At 41.2% G+C, this 17,560-nt stretch overlaps 1 protein-coding gene across 2 annotated transcripts in view; it reads left to right on the top strand.

Annotated features, from left to right (window-relative positions):
- The window catches only part of WDR7 (WD repeat domain 7), a 3,592,087-nt gene that overhangs the window by 245,868 nt on the left and 3,328,659 nt on the right, over positions 1 to 17,560 (top strand). The window lies entirely within an intron of this gene.

The raw sequence follows: 17,560 nt of genomic DNA, 5'->3' as shown, positions 1-17,560 counted from the left end.
AAGAAAACTATAGCTGAGTTTGCCAATTAAGGAGAGGCAAGGTACAGAAAAAAATATAAAGCTGTACATCATTACATAGAAAGATCTGGGAAAGCAGACAGTGAAAAGAAAAAAAAAGGAATCCTGCAGAAGAGATCAAAAAGCAGAGGACATCTAACAAAAGTGAGGATAAGGATAGGTCATTTGTTTCACAAAACAAATCAAGCAGAAGATATGTTGCTATCTCTTGCTGTCTCTCTCACTCACTGCCATAGGTGAGGCACCTCAATCATTTCCTACTACCAGAAGAGACAGTCATTGCACAAAGGGAACCAACGAAGGGACCACCATCAAAGATTATACTGCTGTAAGAACTTTTGATCTCTGATCTTTATTTACATGCTTAAAAACTTAAGCACCTTACAGTAAAAACACAAAAGTGTACAACTGGTTGAGTTAAATTACAATACAGAGTAATATTAAAAGCAGACTGACCATAACAGAGAGACGTCTTTTACATATTTATATATATATATATATATATATATATATATATATATATATCAATCATCATCTTCTTTCGGCTGTTCCCATTAGGGGTCGCCACAGCGGATCACCTGTTTCCATTTCTTCCTGTCCTCTGCTTCTTGCTCTGTCACACTAACCACCTGCATGTCCTCTCTCACCACATCCATAAACCTTATCTTAGGCCTTCCTCTTTTCCTGTTACCTGGTAGCTTCATCCTTAGCATCTTTTTCCCCAATATACTCTGCATCCCTTCTCAGCACATGTCCAAACCAACGTAATCTTGCCTCTCTGGCTTTGTCTCCAAATCTTCCAACCTGGGCTGACCCTCTAATATACTTATTCCTAATCTTGTCCACCCTCTTCACACCCAGTGCAAATCTTAACATCTTTAACTCTGCCACATCCAGCTCAAACTCCTGCCTTTTTGTCAGTGCCACTGTCTCCAACCCATATAACAAAGCTGGTCTCACTACCCTCTTGTAGAACTTCCCTTTCACTCTTACAGGTACTCGTCTGTCACAAATCACTCCTGACACTCTTCTCCACCCACTCCATCCTGCCTGAACTCTCTTCTTCACCTCTCTTCCACACTCACCGTTACTCTGAACTATTGACCCCAAGTATTTAAACTCATCCACCTTCGCCACCTCTACTCCTTGCATCCTCACCATTCCTCTATCCTCCCTCTCATTCACACACATATTCTGTCTTAGTCCTGCTGACCTTCATTCCTCTTCTCTCTAGAGCATATCTCCATCTCTCCAAGGTCTCCTCCACCTGTTCTCTACTCTCACTACAGATCACAATGTCATCTGCAAACATCATAGTCCATGGGGACTTCTGTCTGATCTCGTCTGTCAACCTGTCCATCACCATTGTAAATAAGAAAGGGCTCAGAGCTGATCCTTGATGTAACCTCACCTCCACCTTAAACGCATCCGTCACTCCCACCGCAGACCTCACCGCTGTCACACTACCCTAGTACATATCCTGTACCACTCTTACATACTTCTCTGACACTCCTGACTTCCTCATACAATACCACAACTCCTATATATTATAGTGTGTGTGTGTGTGTGTGTGTGTGTGTGTGTGTGTGTGTGTGTGTGTGTGTGTGTGTGTGTGTATATATATATATATATATATATATATATATATATGGATTCACTTTACATGCTCGAAATTCTGAAATATTGAATTTCAGAATCTCGAGCCCATAAAGTGGAAATCCTAAAAGATCGAAAACCCAGACACGCAAAATTCAAAATCGCGACTTCTATACTAAACACACACCACACACATACACACACACCTTCCTCCCCACACACACAACCCTGTCCTACATACAAGCAGGGGGCAAGCACCCCTGCATCCCCCACACCCCTCTACTTAAATCTACTAACTCCAAGGTCGCACTACATACACAAACACACAAAACACCACCACACAAGCTACATTCCCCTTGCATACACACATCACAGTAACAAAACACACTAACACAAACTACAGCCCCTACACAAAACCCGTAAAACATAAACACTTACCTGAATCCATGAACACATTGCAACACCAGAACCGCTAATTCAACATCTCCGAAATGCGGGATTTTGAATTTCGCGCTTCTGGGTTTTCGATCTTTTAGGATTTCCACTTTATGGGCTCGAGATTCTGAAATTCGATATTTCAGAATTTCAAGCATATAAACTGAATCCATATATATATAAACAGCAAGTTACTGAGACTCCTATCACTGAAATGCAAGTTACTGAGACTCCTATCACTGAAATGCACTTTGGCGGAATTGTGTATAAACACCCGTGTGTTCCAGATACCAGTAAACTCAATTGCAACCTAACACCAAACTGTGCACCTTCAGAAAATGAAAAGTACACACTGACACCTTCAACATGTAAACAACACATACAGCATAATGAGAAAAATCAAACTTTCACATTTTCAAAACTGAGGGTTATCGCTCTGACATAGTCTAGTTTATCATATTCATGTTTGTGATCAAATGTTTGAAATTGTTGCTGCCTCCGAATCGAAGCTCATTTTTTAGGAGAAGGAGGACAAGCAGCTGACATTCTCTGTTTGATTTCATTCACTTGATTTTGCTCCCGTACTGTTGTGTATAGTGTTTTAATGACATCGCAGACATGTTTCCCTGTATGCATTTAAGTCTCTGATGCCAGGTTTCCACAGCATTCTTGGCAAGAAAAACTCATGTAAGACAGATATATTCCAAAACTGTAAAGGGAACAATGGAGGAAACCTCATACATGCTGTTGAACGAGTACTGCTAAGTTTTCTGTAGAAATACCACTCTGTGAAGTACGTCAACATGGTCTTCCTCTCATTAAGAAATAATAACTTAAGTCTGGTAAATGTAGGCATAATGCCTTGCTCATCTAAAAATCCTAAAGCAGCCAACCGTTTAATGGACAACTGAAAATGCATATCAGAATTGTACAGGGAACCCAGACCAAGTGCTTGAACCTTGTGCCAGGTATTTCTACCAAAGTGGAAAAAACATCCCTTGCCTGTGACTTTGTTAATATTCAAATTTATACTGTTGATATCTGCTATCTCGAAGTCACACAATATGAAAGATAATTCAGACTGTAAGGACTCTCTACTAAACATGTCAAATAAATACTGCCACATATAATTGTAAGATCAAAGGGACTTTTACTCCTTAAACAAAAGACTAGAGGCACACTTTTAGTATAAGCAGTATATTTCACCATAGAGTGTGTTGTATACAGTTACCGACATTCCGTATCTCTAGCAAAATAAATCCCATCCATCAACCAAATGTCTGCCTTGTTTAGATCATTTAAATTTCTGATGTGCTGAGCATTACTACTATGTTATCTCTAGTAGTGTCACTTATTGATTTTATCAAAAACACTCCATCCTTTAATGGGAAATCCTCAGGGGTAATCTCTGCTAATGTGAAAGGGGATGTTAATAATCCTCTTCTTTGCCTTACTCATACTCTTCTCACTATTTGTAGCAGTGTTCTCTTGCTAAGCAAATGTGCTGCAAAAGCTAATGACGAGGAAGCAACAGCATTGTCTACTATAATGCAGGGAGAATCCTTAGACAAAGCTGCTCTTTGCCTTAAGTGGAGGCATGTTGACTATTTCTCCACCTTCTCTGGCTCCCCTGAATGGTTGTGTTCTACCGATTTCACTAATTCTTCCCCTGTGGTGACAGTAATTGTGATAACTCTCCCTGTACACATTTGAGACGCTTTATATTTGCAACACCAGTATTTCTTTATTTTAGTTTTCTTTTCTAAATGGTAAACATAACCTTCCATTAGTAAAATCTCACCTCCACATTACGATTTGCCAGTGTTATAGATGTCACCAAGACTCTGGGAGCAAGTCTGCACACATCCACCATAGTTGATACCAGTACGCTAGTACAGCTGGAATCTCTTCCTTATTATATTTAAAGCGGTATCTCCTATTTATGACGTTAAACTGGGTTACATTAATTTTCCTTCTACACTGTAGGTTTCCATGAAAGTCACCTTTCGGTATAATCAGTTTGTCTTTTTAACATTCGGTGGATCGTACTTTCGTTAACTGAAAGTAGGTCTATATATATATATATATATATGTGTGTGTGTGTGTGTGTGTGTGTGTGTGTAAATATATGTGTGTGTGTGTGTGTGTGTATATATATATATATATATGTATGTATGTATATCTATATATATATATATATATATATATATATATATATATATATGTATGTGTGCGTGTGAAATCTGATGTAGCTATATTGTGTGCATGTTTTGTATATGCATTAACTTGCAGAGACTATGTACACTGTATTGCTTAGAGGTGTGATGTATTTCCTGAGAGTTTTGCTACAGACACAAGCATAACTGCTCCGATGTATATTCCACAAAGGTGTAAACCTGGTTCTTGATACATGAGAGGTCACTATAATTTAACATTCATACTGTAATTTCTGTATGACTGTTTGCCTTTCGGTAATGAGCGACATTTGCAAGCCTACTTTTCCTGGGGAAAGAACCTTATTTTTATCCTTACAAACTGCATTGTTAATATCTTTTGTTATTGAAATTGCGAACTGACTGTGTTATTTAGATGCATGTGTTATATCTAAATGTGCTGCTATAATTTATGTCTTTACACATTTTTTCCTGCATTTTCCTTATGTACTAATCCCAGTTCCTTCTCTTCCCTCCAGTATTCATTCCATCCTCTTCAACTGTCTTTGGGGCTCCCTTTCCTACTGCAACACATGGTCATCTAGTAAATACATTATTGAGACCGGGAAAGCCGCGGATCCTCCTGCTAAGGGATTAAGGTGTCTTTGCATATAGTGCGAATGTAGATGCTCTCGTTTGCAGAGTTTCTATCTACTATAACTGAAACCCCCTGTTTAATCTATTAGTTCTTAAAAGCTGCTATGAGCAACCTAGTTTACTATACTTGTAAGCAAAATGCCAGGTATGGGAGCGGCTTGCATTTCTGTTATGCCCATTTAAAGTTATCCCACCATTAGCCCTAACGTTCTTTTCCACTTTCAGCAATCTATTCACAGAAAAATATATGTAGAACACCAACCTAAACCTACAGCTACTCCCTTCACTGCTGACCCTGAGCTGTGAGCTGGTCTTGCTGGAATTTATGTCTTCTGTACTGAATTAAGGTTCTTAGAATCATTGGAGACATACCTTGCTTCATAGTCACTGATTGTTTTTTTTTCTATAATTGATGCATATAAAGTTCTCCTGGTATGGCCCACTCCATTCGCCCTTGCTTCACTCTGGCTCACTCCACTCCCCTACTCTACCCCATTCCCACCCTCCCCAGGATCAATTTCCTTTATACTTAACCCCATTTCCACACTCTCTCTGCCCCTCCCCTTCACCCCTCCCCTCCATTTGGTCACTGTCAGTCAAGCCTCTCACTTCTGTGTCTGCCCACATAATCATACCTATCAATATACGGATCCTCTTCCCCCTTTCAAACCACCCCCTTTAGACTCATTAACCCCTCCATTCCTTTTCCTTGTTCTCATACCAATTACCCCTACTTACTAATTCCTGCTTGAACTGTGTTTCCTTTCCCACTGAGCTAGTAGCATTGCCTGGACACTCCAACCATATTCACCTTAGCAGCTCAATTAAAAATATTCTCCTGGTACTCCGAGCTTACTACCTATTGTCTCTATTCTTATCTCTCTAAACATTACTACTCGGTATTAATCCCACCTCTGTAAAAATTACTAGTTATTTAGTTACTAGATAGATAGTTTTTATTCTATCTGTATATATCCGGACAATTCCTGTTTACCTTTAGCTTGACCTACTTCCATCCCACCTATCCCATTCTCCACCATGCTAATTTACAACTTGTTTCTGTCCCTCCTCTCTACCTGTACCCTAATTTTTTATTTAACCACTCGTCCTACAATACTCAATTAAAACCCCACCACCCATCACCATCCTCTGTCTATCCTTTAGTTATTCCACAATTCCCACCTTATTTCTGATAGCCTCACATCTACCCCTTCATCAACTTTCCATCTTCCTAGAATAAAAATGATCCTTTACCCCTCATTCTCCCCTAAAAGTAAGGTGAAGTTTTATTTCCTTCTCCCCTCTCCTCACAACTCTTTTCCTATTCATTCTATCCTTCTTCTGTCTAGAGACATCCATCCCATGCCTGGACCTGACATTCCCTCTTCCTCTGCCTCTATGCCCAAGTACCCTACCTCTCCTCAGCCTAGCATTCCCACAAAACATCTTTCTCTGTATCCCCTGAACATCAGAAGTATAGTCAACAAAGTCAGTGAATTCCATGCCTGGATGTCCCATCACTCTCCTGATAACCTAACTTTCTTGGAATCTTGGCTAAAACCCCACATTCCTGACAAAGATGTCCTACCTTCAGGATACAACATTTTACAAATTGATAGAGCCCAGAAAAAAAAGGTGGATGAGTCACTGTCATATTCTCTAACCACCTTACAATAACCCCCTATCTATCCCCACTCCCTCCACCCCACGTGCCGAACTGATAATCACTAACTGCAGAATCAGTCCCCACAACACAATCACCACAGCTGCAATTTATATACCCCATTGTGACAATATCCATGTACTAGAAAATATTCTCCCTTGGCTTACTCAACACTTACCTAATGAAACTATAGTCTTGGGTGACATCAGCATTAATTGACTATTCCTCTCCTCAGATACTCCTAGCTCTTGTATTCATTTACATGGCTTCTCCCAATTAATCTGTACTCCTACTCACACTAACAAATCTACTAATTCCACCTCTCTTCTTGACTGGGTACTTCTCAGATTGGGTACGGGGCATTTCTTGGGAAGGACGGTCCAAGGCACATAGTCCTCTGAAGAGGGCAACATGCATATCAGTTTCCTGGAGATGAGAGCTGTCCTCCAGACATTGTAGTCCTTTCAAAACACTGTCTCAACTGGGACTATTGTGATTCAAACAGACAATATGTAAGTAGTCTGGTGCATCAATAAACAAGGGGGAACCAGATCTTACCCTCTTTGTCGAGAAGGTATGACAGTGTGACAATGGTCAATCTCCTCCAGCCATTTTTTGGTAGCAATGCACATCCCAGGAAGTCCAGCATAATTGAGGACAAGTTAAACAAGTCTATTCTGATGCCTCATGATTGGTATCTCAACATGAAGATGGTGGAGAGGATTTTCCATTACAGGGGGAAGCCATGCTGTGATCTGTTTGCATTTCCCCTGAACAACAAGTGCAGTAGGTTCTTTGCCATGATCCCCCCCCCACAGTGGGGGAGTCCCTGAGAGATGGTCTACTTCAAGTTTGTCCCTCCTATCTCCTTTATGCTTACCCCCCATTACTATTTATTACCAAATTTCTCTAGAAGGTATCTCAATCGAAGAGCACATTTTTCCTCATTGCACAGTACTGGCCTCGTTAGATCAGGTTTATTTTCCTTTGGCCTCATCTTGTACACCCACCTTGGATTTTGGAACCAGTTCTAGACCTACAGACATTTCAGGCCTCAAGTTGACTGCATGGTTTCTCCAGTTCCATTGATTGCTAGACAGCCCAGGCTCTCCTCCTCTGTCCATCACATTCCGTTATCATCCCACAAAGCTTTCACCAGAAAAGTTTACAAAAGTAAATGGAATGTATTTGTTTTTTTTTTTTGGGGGGCATACAAAAAGAATTTAGATCACTTTTCAGCTCTGATATATAAGGTTCTTGACTTTTTAGTTAAGATTTTCAGTGAAGGGGCTAGCTCCTCAACTGAGAGAGTACAATTAGCAGCCATTTCTAATTTTCATGTAGGAGTAAATAATTCAACTTTAGCATCTTCGAATCTTTGCAAAGCCTTTCTCAGAGGAAGATCTGTACTTAGACTTCCATTAAAGGATTCTGCTCCTCCTTGGGATTAAAATATTGTTTTGCAGACCTTAACCCAACCCCCTTTAGAACCATCAGCTAAGCGTGAAGTCACATTTTTGATCTGGAAAACTATCTTCTTGGTTGCTTTTACTTCTGCCAGAAGGGTATTGAAATTATAGGCCCTGTCATCTAAACTTCATTTGATTTTTCACAAATATAGAGTATCTGTATGGATCAATCCTTCCTTTCTACCCAAGGTAGTGTCATAATCCAGTATTAATCAGGCTGTCATCCTTCCAAATTTCTCAAATAAAGGAGAATATGTTTTACACCTATTGGATGTTCACAGATAATTGCGTTTCTGTCTCCAAAGAACCAAAAATGTGAGGAAATTATTAATTTCCTTTTCAGAATCAAAGTTAGGCTAACCAGTTTCTGAAGTGACCTTAGCCAAATGGTTGACTGATTGTTTTACTTTTTTATACAAAAAGTGGGTTTGCCTGTACCAAAACCACCAAAAGTCAATCCACCAGATCTATGGAACTTATTCAGCCTTTTTGTCTTGAACTTCCTTGAATGATGTTTGTGCAGCTGCAACTTAGGCTAATCCTCATGCCTTTATTGCTCATTATAAATTGCATCTGGTCTCTAGCGAAAGAGCAGCCTTTGGCTCAGCTTTGCTCAGGAATATTCTTCCGTAGAGTCCTCCCAGGACGTAGGTAGCTGGGGACTCTGTCCCAACAGTTGAGGAATGAATGAAAATGACGTCATCTGATAAAAAAAAGTTATGTACTCACCATAACCTTCCATTTGTGTTGTCCGTTTTCACTCTTCCTCAACTTTCCTTCCCCCAACCACCTCCTTGCTTTACCCTTGGAAAGATCAAAGGATGGTGCAGGAACTGCTGTTCCTTTGAGTCCCAGATTCTGTTGTATCATCATTTCTTGCTGCTTTGCAGGTATAAGTGCCATCAAACAAGATATGAAGTATGGTAGGTGACTAGGGCATTATGGGGAAATGGAGGAGCTCGAGAGTTTTATTTTCCAAGAGCTGGAAGAAATGGCCAAGTCAGATCTGAACCCAACAGCTGAGGAAGAATGAAAATGGACAACACAGAATGAAAGGTATGGTGAGTACATAACTTTTTTTCTCTCCTCGGGTTTCTTATTCATATTCTGAGGAAAGTGTTTCTTCTGACAGTTCCTTGGAAGGATATTATTTTTTCTGAAATCATATCCAGAATGAATCATTTGTTTCATTAGGCGCATAAGGATCTTCCAAGGTGTTAAATGAAATATTATGATTTATTTAAACTGAAATTTCTTGAATCTACTCCAGTTCCTCCTGTTCTTCCAGCATTGGAGGATGCTTTTATTACAGTCTGCAACCTGTCTGCTGCCCCTAAGAAAGCAAGAAGATTATATATAGTACCTCAGTCTTATCTGATTGTATTTTTTTTTTAACCCAAGACCAGACCCAGCAGAGATTTCCCTGGTAGATACAGCTGCTCCTCAGCATCTGCCAGTCCCTCCCCTTCTAACAAGGATGTAAAAGCCTTTGCAAGATTTGGGAGAAAGGTGTACTCTTCTGCAAAGCTTAGTTTAGAATTCTAAATTATCAAGGTCACATGTTAAAGTTTATGCATGCCTGTTTTGAAACTACAAGGAACATTATGGCATATTTTCCATCATCTGAGGAAAAATAATCTTTGTGTAATCTTATTGCTTCTGTGTCTCAATTGGCTACACTTTTTTGAAATGTGCTCTTCTAGAGCTGCTTCTACCGGAACTGTTATGAGGAGGTTAGCTTAGTTGCATATTCCAAATTTTCCTAAGGATGTTAAAGCTAAAATATGAATTGTACTTTAGGCAGAGAGTTAGTCTTTGATGCAGAGGTCTTTAAAAAGTGTGATGAGAGAGGGAGTCTAATACAGGAAGTTTCACAGATTTTTTCAGCATTCCTTTTCCAAATTTGTCAAGGGTTTTAATGCTACAGCTGCAACAGTTTACAAAAAAAACAAAATAAGCACACACAGTGAGTTGCTGGTATGCAGACTTTTAAAAGAAATGGCAATGATGCTCCAAGAAGAAAGGACGAGACCCCTCACATTGAATAAAGGACAGTTTATCAAGTCTGAATAAGTGACTTCAGAAGTTTCCTCCTATCCCACCCTGGCAAGCCTTTAATTCTTTCTAAAAGTCTTAACCTCCGTTTCTTTCTTTGACAAACAGTAGTTGCAAACAAGTGGGTTCTGAGAGTGATTCTTCATGGATACAGACGCCATTGGAAATCTCTACCTCCTTTTCAGGGGTATCCTCATCCACCACTGATCAAAAACCTCGTTTTCCTGTTATTATTCGGCATCTGCTTACTCTGACCAGGGTGGGAGTGGGGGCGATATAAGCTGTACCCTCCTCTTTGGATAGGTTTTCTGTGTCTGGATCACACTTTCAGCTCTCTGTATTACCCTTTGAGTTGTCCACTGCTCCAAGGGTACTTACAAAGTGTCTAGCTCCAGTAGTAACTTACTGCGTACTGCAAGTTATTCACGTTTTTCCTTATTTAGATGGCATGCTTATCTTTGCAGAGTCTTTTTCAAAGTGTCAGGAATCTACAACTTGGGTGAGATATCTCCTGCACAGACTGGGATTTTAGAAAAACATTCAAAAATCTCGTTTGACTTCTCACAGAATTGTTTTTCTGGAGTGTCTCTTAGAGTCCTTGGTTCAAAGAGCTTTAGTTTCTCGGTGAAAAAATTAGATCTATATCTAGATCTTTTCCACATTTTTCCACCCAAATAAAAATCTTAGCAAGATAATTTTTCTGGATACTACAATTCATGGCATCTGTGATTCTTTTGATTCCTCTGGCAGGACTCTGCTTGAGAAAAATTCAATGGTACTTAAAATCTGTATGGTCTCAGCGTCCACATCCCTTGACATTTCTGTTTCCTTTTTGGGTTCTGTGAGAATGGAATTTCCTTGGTGGAGAAACACAGTTTTGTATGAATCCAAACCAAAAAGAACTGTAGATACTCCACCAAAGGCTGCCTGCCCACAAAGATTCCAAAGGAAAGGAGAAAAAAGCAGGTACTGGCCACCACGCTGAACCGCTTCAAAACTTTTATTTAAAACACAATTAAAAACACAGGAATGAGCACTTTCAGGACCAAGCCCTTCTTTAGATACAAAACTCAAATGAAACTGCAGTTTTTATATAGCTCTTCAGTTAACATTCAGTACCACACCCTTCTTTTCTTTAGTTTAAAGGTATAACCCCATTTAAACCTGGAGTTTTGTATGTTGCTAGCTCAATGATCCATTTAGTTTCACTCAACTTTGTTTCATTGATCACGTCACCTTCCCTTTTGTTTTTATTTACACATTGTATAACCATAAACTTAAACTTACGATTTTCATACTTAAATGTGCTGGAAAAGTGCATTATGTTCATGTTTTAATCTTACAGAGGACAAATGGTTCAAAATTCTGTTTTTCAGCATGCAGTTAGTTTTTCCTACATAGAATTAGCTGCAGTCCTGACAGACAGCCAGGTGAACGACATTCTTTGTTCTACAATCTGCATACAAATTAAAGCAATATTGTTTTTCTGATACAGGGTGTACATAGGATTCTGCCTCCACAGTGTACTCACAGGCTTTGCAAAAATTGCAACTAACTGAATGCTGAAAAACAGAATTTTGAACCATTTGGCCTCTGTAAGATTAAAACATGAACATAATGCACTTTTCCAGCACATTCCTAAGTATGAAAATCATAAGTTTAAGTTTATGGTTATACAATGTGTAAATAAAAATAAAAGGGGAAGTGACTTGATCAATGAGACAGAGTTGAATGAATGGGGTTATACCTTTAAGACCTGCACTAAAGAAAAGGAGGGTGTGGTACTGAATGTTAACTGAAGAGCTATATAAAGACTGCAATTTCATTTGGGTTTTGTATCTGAAGAAGGGCTTGATCCCCAAAGCGCTCATTCGTGTGTTTTTAATTGTGTTTTAAATAAAAGTTTTGAAGCTGTCCAGCGTGGTGGCCAGTACCTGTTCTTGTATGAATCCAGGTCTCCATTTTTTTTCCAGCTCCAGCACAGTCTATAAAAACAGATACCACAGACTTTACTTGGGGAACATTGCCCATGGAGGTAAAAGTACATAGGTGTTGGAACAAAAAGACAAACCAAAACACATATACATAAGAGTTGTTGGCAGTCGTAAATGCTCTCGACACTCTTAATCATCTATGGTCCCCAGGACCATTACAAGTGATTACAGACAGCACCACAGTAATGTGATAAGTAAACAAAAAAGGAAGAATCGGATTTCACCATCTGTGCAGATTTAACATTTATTTATTTAGTTAGTTAACATTTCTTTACTGGGAAAGCCCGACTTGGAACAAAGCCAATTTTCAGCGAAGGCCCAGGGAGAAAAGCTCCAGATGCATGTCTTTGTAATGTAGGAGGACACCGGATCACCCGGAGGAAACCCACATGAATGTAGGGAGGACATGTAGACTCTGCACAGAAAGCACCCCAGCTGAGAATTGAACCGGAGAACCTTTTGCTGTGAGGCGACAATGCAACCGCTGCACCACTGTGCCATCCTTGGCTTTAGCTTTTCAGCTTAGTCTCACTGTGCAAGCATCTTGCATCCCATCAGAGCAAACCTCTATGTCAGACAAGCTGAGCAGGGCCAGGACAGACCCTCACAAATGGAAACTAAATTATGGTAGCTTCCAAGAATTGATCAAGTTGTGTGGAACAGTTCAGACAGATCTTTTTACCTCCAGTCGCAACAATCATTTGGCAAAATTGTGCTTTAGGACTCAATGCAAGAAGGCCTGCAAAACATATTTTTTCTTTCCCTTGGACAGGAATGTTCCTTTATGCTTTCCACCCTTTCCTTTAATAACCATGGTCATTCTGAAGATTCAGATGACTCTCCAAAGATCATTGTAGTGACTTCCTTCTGGCCTAGGCAACAGTGAATGTCCTTCCATTTCACTGTTTGTTGCAATATTCATTACAATGGAGATCCCCTGCGAAGGGAGGCCCGATGTCCAGCCAGTATGCCAAAGCCTTTAGGTTGCTTCAAGGTACACCGTACATCACACGTATGCTCCTCACATTGCATAGGGCATAAAGGTGACATCTGGATGTACCATTGTTAGAAATTCTTTGCCACCAGTCCAAATGCCTTCTCTTGATCGTCAGTTTGCATGCATGTTTTGTTGTGGGATCACCAAGCCATTGCAGATAAGTTCTCCATTGGGGTTTTGTTTTACTTATCTTCCTTTTATTATATTGTTGCTTGTGGGGTTTCATGTCATCCAAGAAGGGAAAATGGCAGTGTGGGAGACAGATTCCCCATAAAGACTGCCACGACCAATGTCTGTTTTCCCTTGGTGCTTCGCATGACCATACATCCTGCTTTATTTGTCAGGCCTTTGTACCTAAGACCCTTCATAGTAGACTTTATTCTTTGGCACTTTATCTTGAAAACCAGGGTCTTAATCTTCTTGCTAAGGATATGATGGAGGGAACTTCCTGCTCCAAGGGACAGCCATCTCTGAAGAAGGAGGTCAAGAAATCTAGTCCGGAATCTTCTGTTGTTCAGCTTCAACTGGACATCTCTCCAGAGATGAGTAAATGCCTGGAGGTTCATCCAGCTTTATTGTTGGACTCCTCTGCCACCAGGTTGGAGGCTGGTGGTGATCCAGTTTTAAGCACATCTGAGGAGGCATTGCATACGTCCACTTCGGACGTTTATGGGGAACCACAGCTGATTATCTCTGAGGAGCCTGGGGAGGGTTCTCAGATCTTAATCTGAGAAGTTGTCCCTACTACCATTGTTGAGCATTCCTGATTTGGAGCCTTCTAAATTCTATAAGGTGGACGTCCAATTGAAGAAAAAGCAGAAGACTAACCATATTTCTCCTACCCCTAAAGATCCACAGAGTGAGTGGCAGTCCTTCACTTGGGGCTTGTTTAGTGCTTTGATGGCTTTAAAACCTCCTCAGGGAGTTCCTGTTCCAACCCCTCTTGGTCCTGTACTCCCCTTAAAATACTGAAAGAACAGGATTCCTGTGAGTAGGAGATAGATTCAAATGAGGAATCCCCTGCTTACTTCTTTCATATTCCCCCTCCTTTGGATTATGGATCATAAAAAGAGGAACCTACCAGTCCTGATACTTCCTTTAAAGACATTTCTTTTGGTGACACTATCTCTAGGATGATAGAGTTCTTTAAATGGGATTGTGCTCAGGTTTCTGAGATACAAAATAGATATTATGAGTTGCTGCAGCTGGATTTGCCTAGAACTTCTGCTGTTCTTCCTATTTTGGCTGCCATGCCGGATGCATTCTATAATGCTTCTAAGGCTACAGACTCTCAGCCTCCTGCTCCCAAGAAGCCTGATAGATTCTGTAGGGTTCCTGAGGACTGTAAATTCTTGTACAAGTGCCATTCTACTGACCCCTCAATGGTGTCTGTAGCTTCTGACAAGCCATCTCAATTACTTCCTTTTCCTAAGTTAATTGCCCTCTGATAAAGATAGCAGAACTATGGAAAGGCTAGGCTAGAAGGTTTATACCTCTACTACCTTGGCTTTTAGGGCTTTTAATTTTCCAACCCATATGTCCAGGTACTTGTTGGCTCTTCTGACCCAGGCCTGTCAGGTTATTTCTGATCTTCCAGACTGTGAGTGTAAAACTTCTGCCCTTTCTCTGTTAGGGACTTCTTCCCAGGTAGCTCATCATTCCATCAAGTGTATTTATGATGCAGCAGATGCTTCCTCTAGGGCTTCTGCTTTTGGGTCAGTGATAAGAAGGTATTCCTGGCTTTGGCTTCAGCTTTGCCTGATGATCATAGGATTATAGGAAGTTACTAGGCTATTGGCTCTGAGGCCGTTATAACCTAGCCAAGAGTTTATCCCATGTTTAGATAAGTGAGCAGCCAAAGCCTTTGTCCAACAGGGACAAAGGAGGAATCCCAGGAGTGTGTTTTCTGTTTCCCATCCAGTTTTCCAGGCTGCACTTGAAAAGGGTTAATGAGATACTTTGCTTGACGTGGAGAGAGAGTCTATTCCATGGATGGGGGAGTCTCTGAGACACAAATCTGTCCCGGCAACAAGTCCTGTTGATGTCACAAACCATGTTAAGGTCACATGTGTGGGTTATGTGAGTGGAGCTTGACTTGCAGATATGCAGCAGCCCCATCAAGGCAGGGTCTGAGATTGCTTTGTTTGCCAGACAGAGGTCACCTCTGAGGAGTCTGTATAAAACTGAGTAGAGGGGCAGGGATTATAGCTTGTCTGTGTACAGTAGATGTTTGAGGCCCTGGATTCTTCTGGTGAGGAACCTCTGTGGTCTGTCCAGCTGCTGCATGTGCTTTGCGAGGTACATGCCGAAGGGGGCATTGTACTCAATAATTGGCCTTATAAGGGAATAATACAGGGATGTTATGACCTCCTTGTCCCCGAAGCAACATAGTGGTCAAAAGTCAGGTTGCTGTCAACCTGGGTGCCCAAATTCCTCATGACTGATTGCGTGCTTGGGACATTGTTATTACTGTTATAATATGTGGGGACGTCACTCTCCCCAAAGAGGATGTTGATGCATTTTTTGGCATTCAGCTTGAGGCCATATTTCTGGCACCAGTCATTTGTTTGGGTGAGACCCTCTTGGAGGATGTCCACGTCAGTAGAGAAATTGATGGCCATGCCCACCTTGCAGTCATCAGCAAACTTGGTCAGCCATAGCCCACTGGTTTTGGCCTGCACCTCAGAAGTATATCCCAAAGAGCAGAGGTCCCAAGACTGATCCCTGGGGTATGCCACTCGTTACCAGTCTACTGCTTGAGGTGGCTTCCCCTTTTTTGATTAGGTGGGTTCTATCAGTGAGCCAGTTTGCGACCCATCTGGTAACATATGGATTGATGCCTAGTTGAGAGAGTTTTTCTGTTCTGCCCAAGTGGGGAATAGTGTTGACGGCTTTGGCCAGGTCAGGGTAGGTGGTGTGCACTGTCTTCCCCTCGTCCATGCTTTGGTGACAGTCTCAAAGATGTCGACCAGATTTAACAGACATGACCTCCCCTTGACAAAGCCAAACTGTGTGAGGTCAAGTGTTTGGAGGTTGCCAGTGTCATCCATGATAATCCATTCCATGGCCTTCCAGATCAGGGTAGTTAGGCTGATGGGTCTATAATCTCCTTCATTGGTGGACGCTTCACTTTTGTGTAAAGGGATAACAGTGGCTGTCCTCCACTCTGCTGGGACAAAGCCATTTCATGCTTTAGTTGAATAGGGTGCCTAATAGTGCTGCAAGTTCATGCCTGAGTTCATGTAGGATGCAGCCTGGGATGCTACCAGGTCCCATGGAGGCTGTATTTTTTGCCTTTGAGAGGGCAGTGATGACCTGTTCCCTAGAGATAAGGGGAGGAGGGCAGGTACTGGGGATGTCCTAATTTACTGATTGGGGGGAGGGGGGGCAGAGAGGTGAAGTTTTCACTGAATCTGTCAGCCAGTAGTTTAGCTATATCTATAGCATTTGTGTATGTGCTGTCCTTGACCACCAGTTCTGAACAGATATGGGTGCTTCCTTTGAGAATGCGGACATATATGAAGAAGGCCTTATGATTGTCTCTAATAGATGTGGCCAATTTGAATTTGAAGTTGGCTTTAGAGGATTTCACTAGTGCTCTTATTTGCTTGTTCATGCTAAGGAGAGATTGCTTCCAATTGGGCCCCTGGTCCTTCTTGGTCCTGGACAGAAATTATTTCCTCTTGTTATATAGTTTATTTATTGCAGATGTCCACCGGACAGGTTTACTCTTCCTTGTGGAGGATGATTTTGTCCTGTTAGGTATTCCAGATTCCATGCATCTATGTAAGTGCTCATATAGTACTTTGGTGTAGAGTTGGACATTGGTGCCAGTTCCAGCAGAGGGGGAGGGGGCTGTGAAGCTGTTTATACCATCCCTCAGGAGGTTGTAGTCAGCTTTGGAGAAGTTTTTTGTTTGACCCTAGATCGAGGGAGGTCAGGGGAGATGTTGACTTTGAAAATGACCGCTTTATGGTTGGATCTTACCAGGGAGGATGATACTATATGGGTGCTGCAGTTGTTACTCATGTTGGTTAATACCAAGTCCAAGATATTATTACCTGTTGTGGGGGTATCAACTAGCTCTTCCAAGGTATTTGCATTGATGAAATTGAGGAATTTCTGGGCATTTGCATTCTGGCATGAGTATTTTTTCCAGTCTGTGGTTGGGTAGCTAAAATTGCCCAGGATCAGGGTAAAAGGATGAATCCTGATAGATTAAAAGAGGTCCAGATAGGTGGAGTAGGCATCTTGAGTAAAATTTGGGGACTTGTAGCTAACTATGATTTGAATAGGGGTCTTGTCAACGGTTAACTGCACCTGGAGTGTCTCCTGTGTGTGATACTGTTTGACCAGCCTGGAGGTGTGCGTGTCTTTAATATATATTGAAACTCCACCTCCTTTGGCTTTACTACCCACAGTTTGGAGTCTGAATATATGATAGGATCAGTAATCAGGTAAGGTTAGCTGATGGATGCCCCTCTAGATAATAAACACTTGTTTGGTGAGGTTGCTGCTGATTT

Source organism: Protopterus annectens, chromosome 1.part1 (genome assembly GCF_019279795.1).
Source record: "Protopterus annectens isolate FY-2018-M chromosome 1.part1, PAN1.0, whole genome shotgun sequence".
Lineage (NCBI taxonomy): Eukaryota > Metazoa > Chordata > Ceratodontiformes > Protopteridae > Protopterus > Protopterus annectens.
This window is presented reverse-complemented; position numbering and strand designations above follow the sequence as displayed.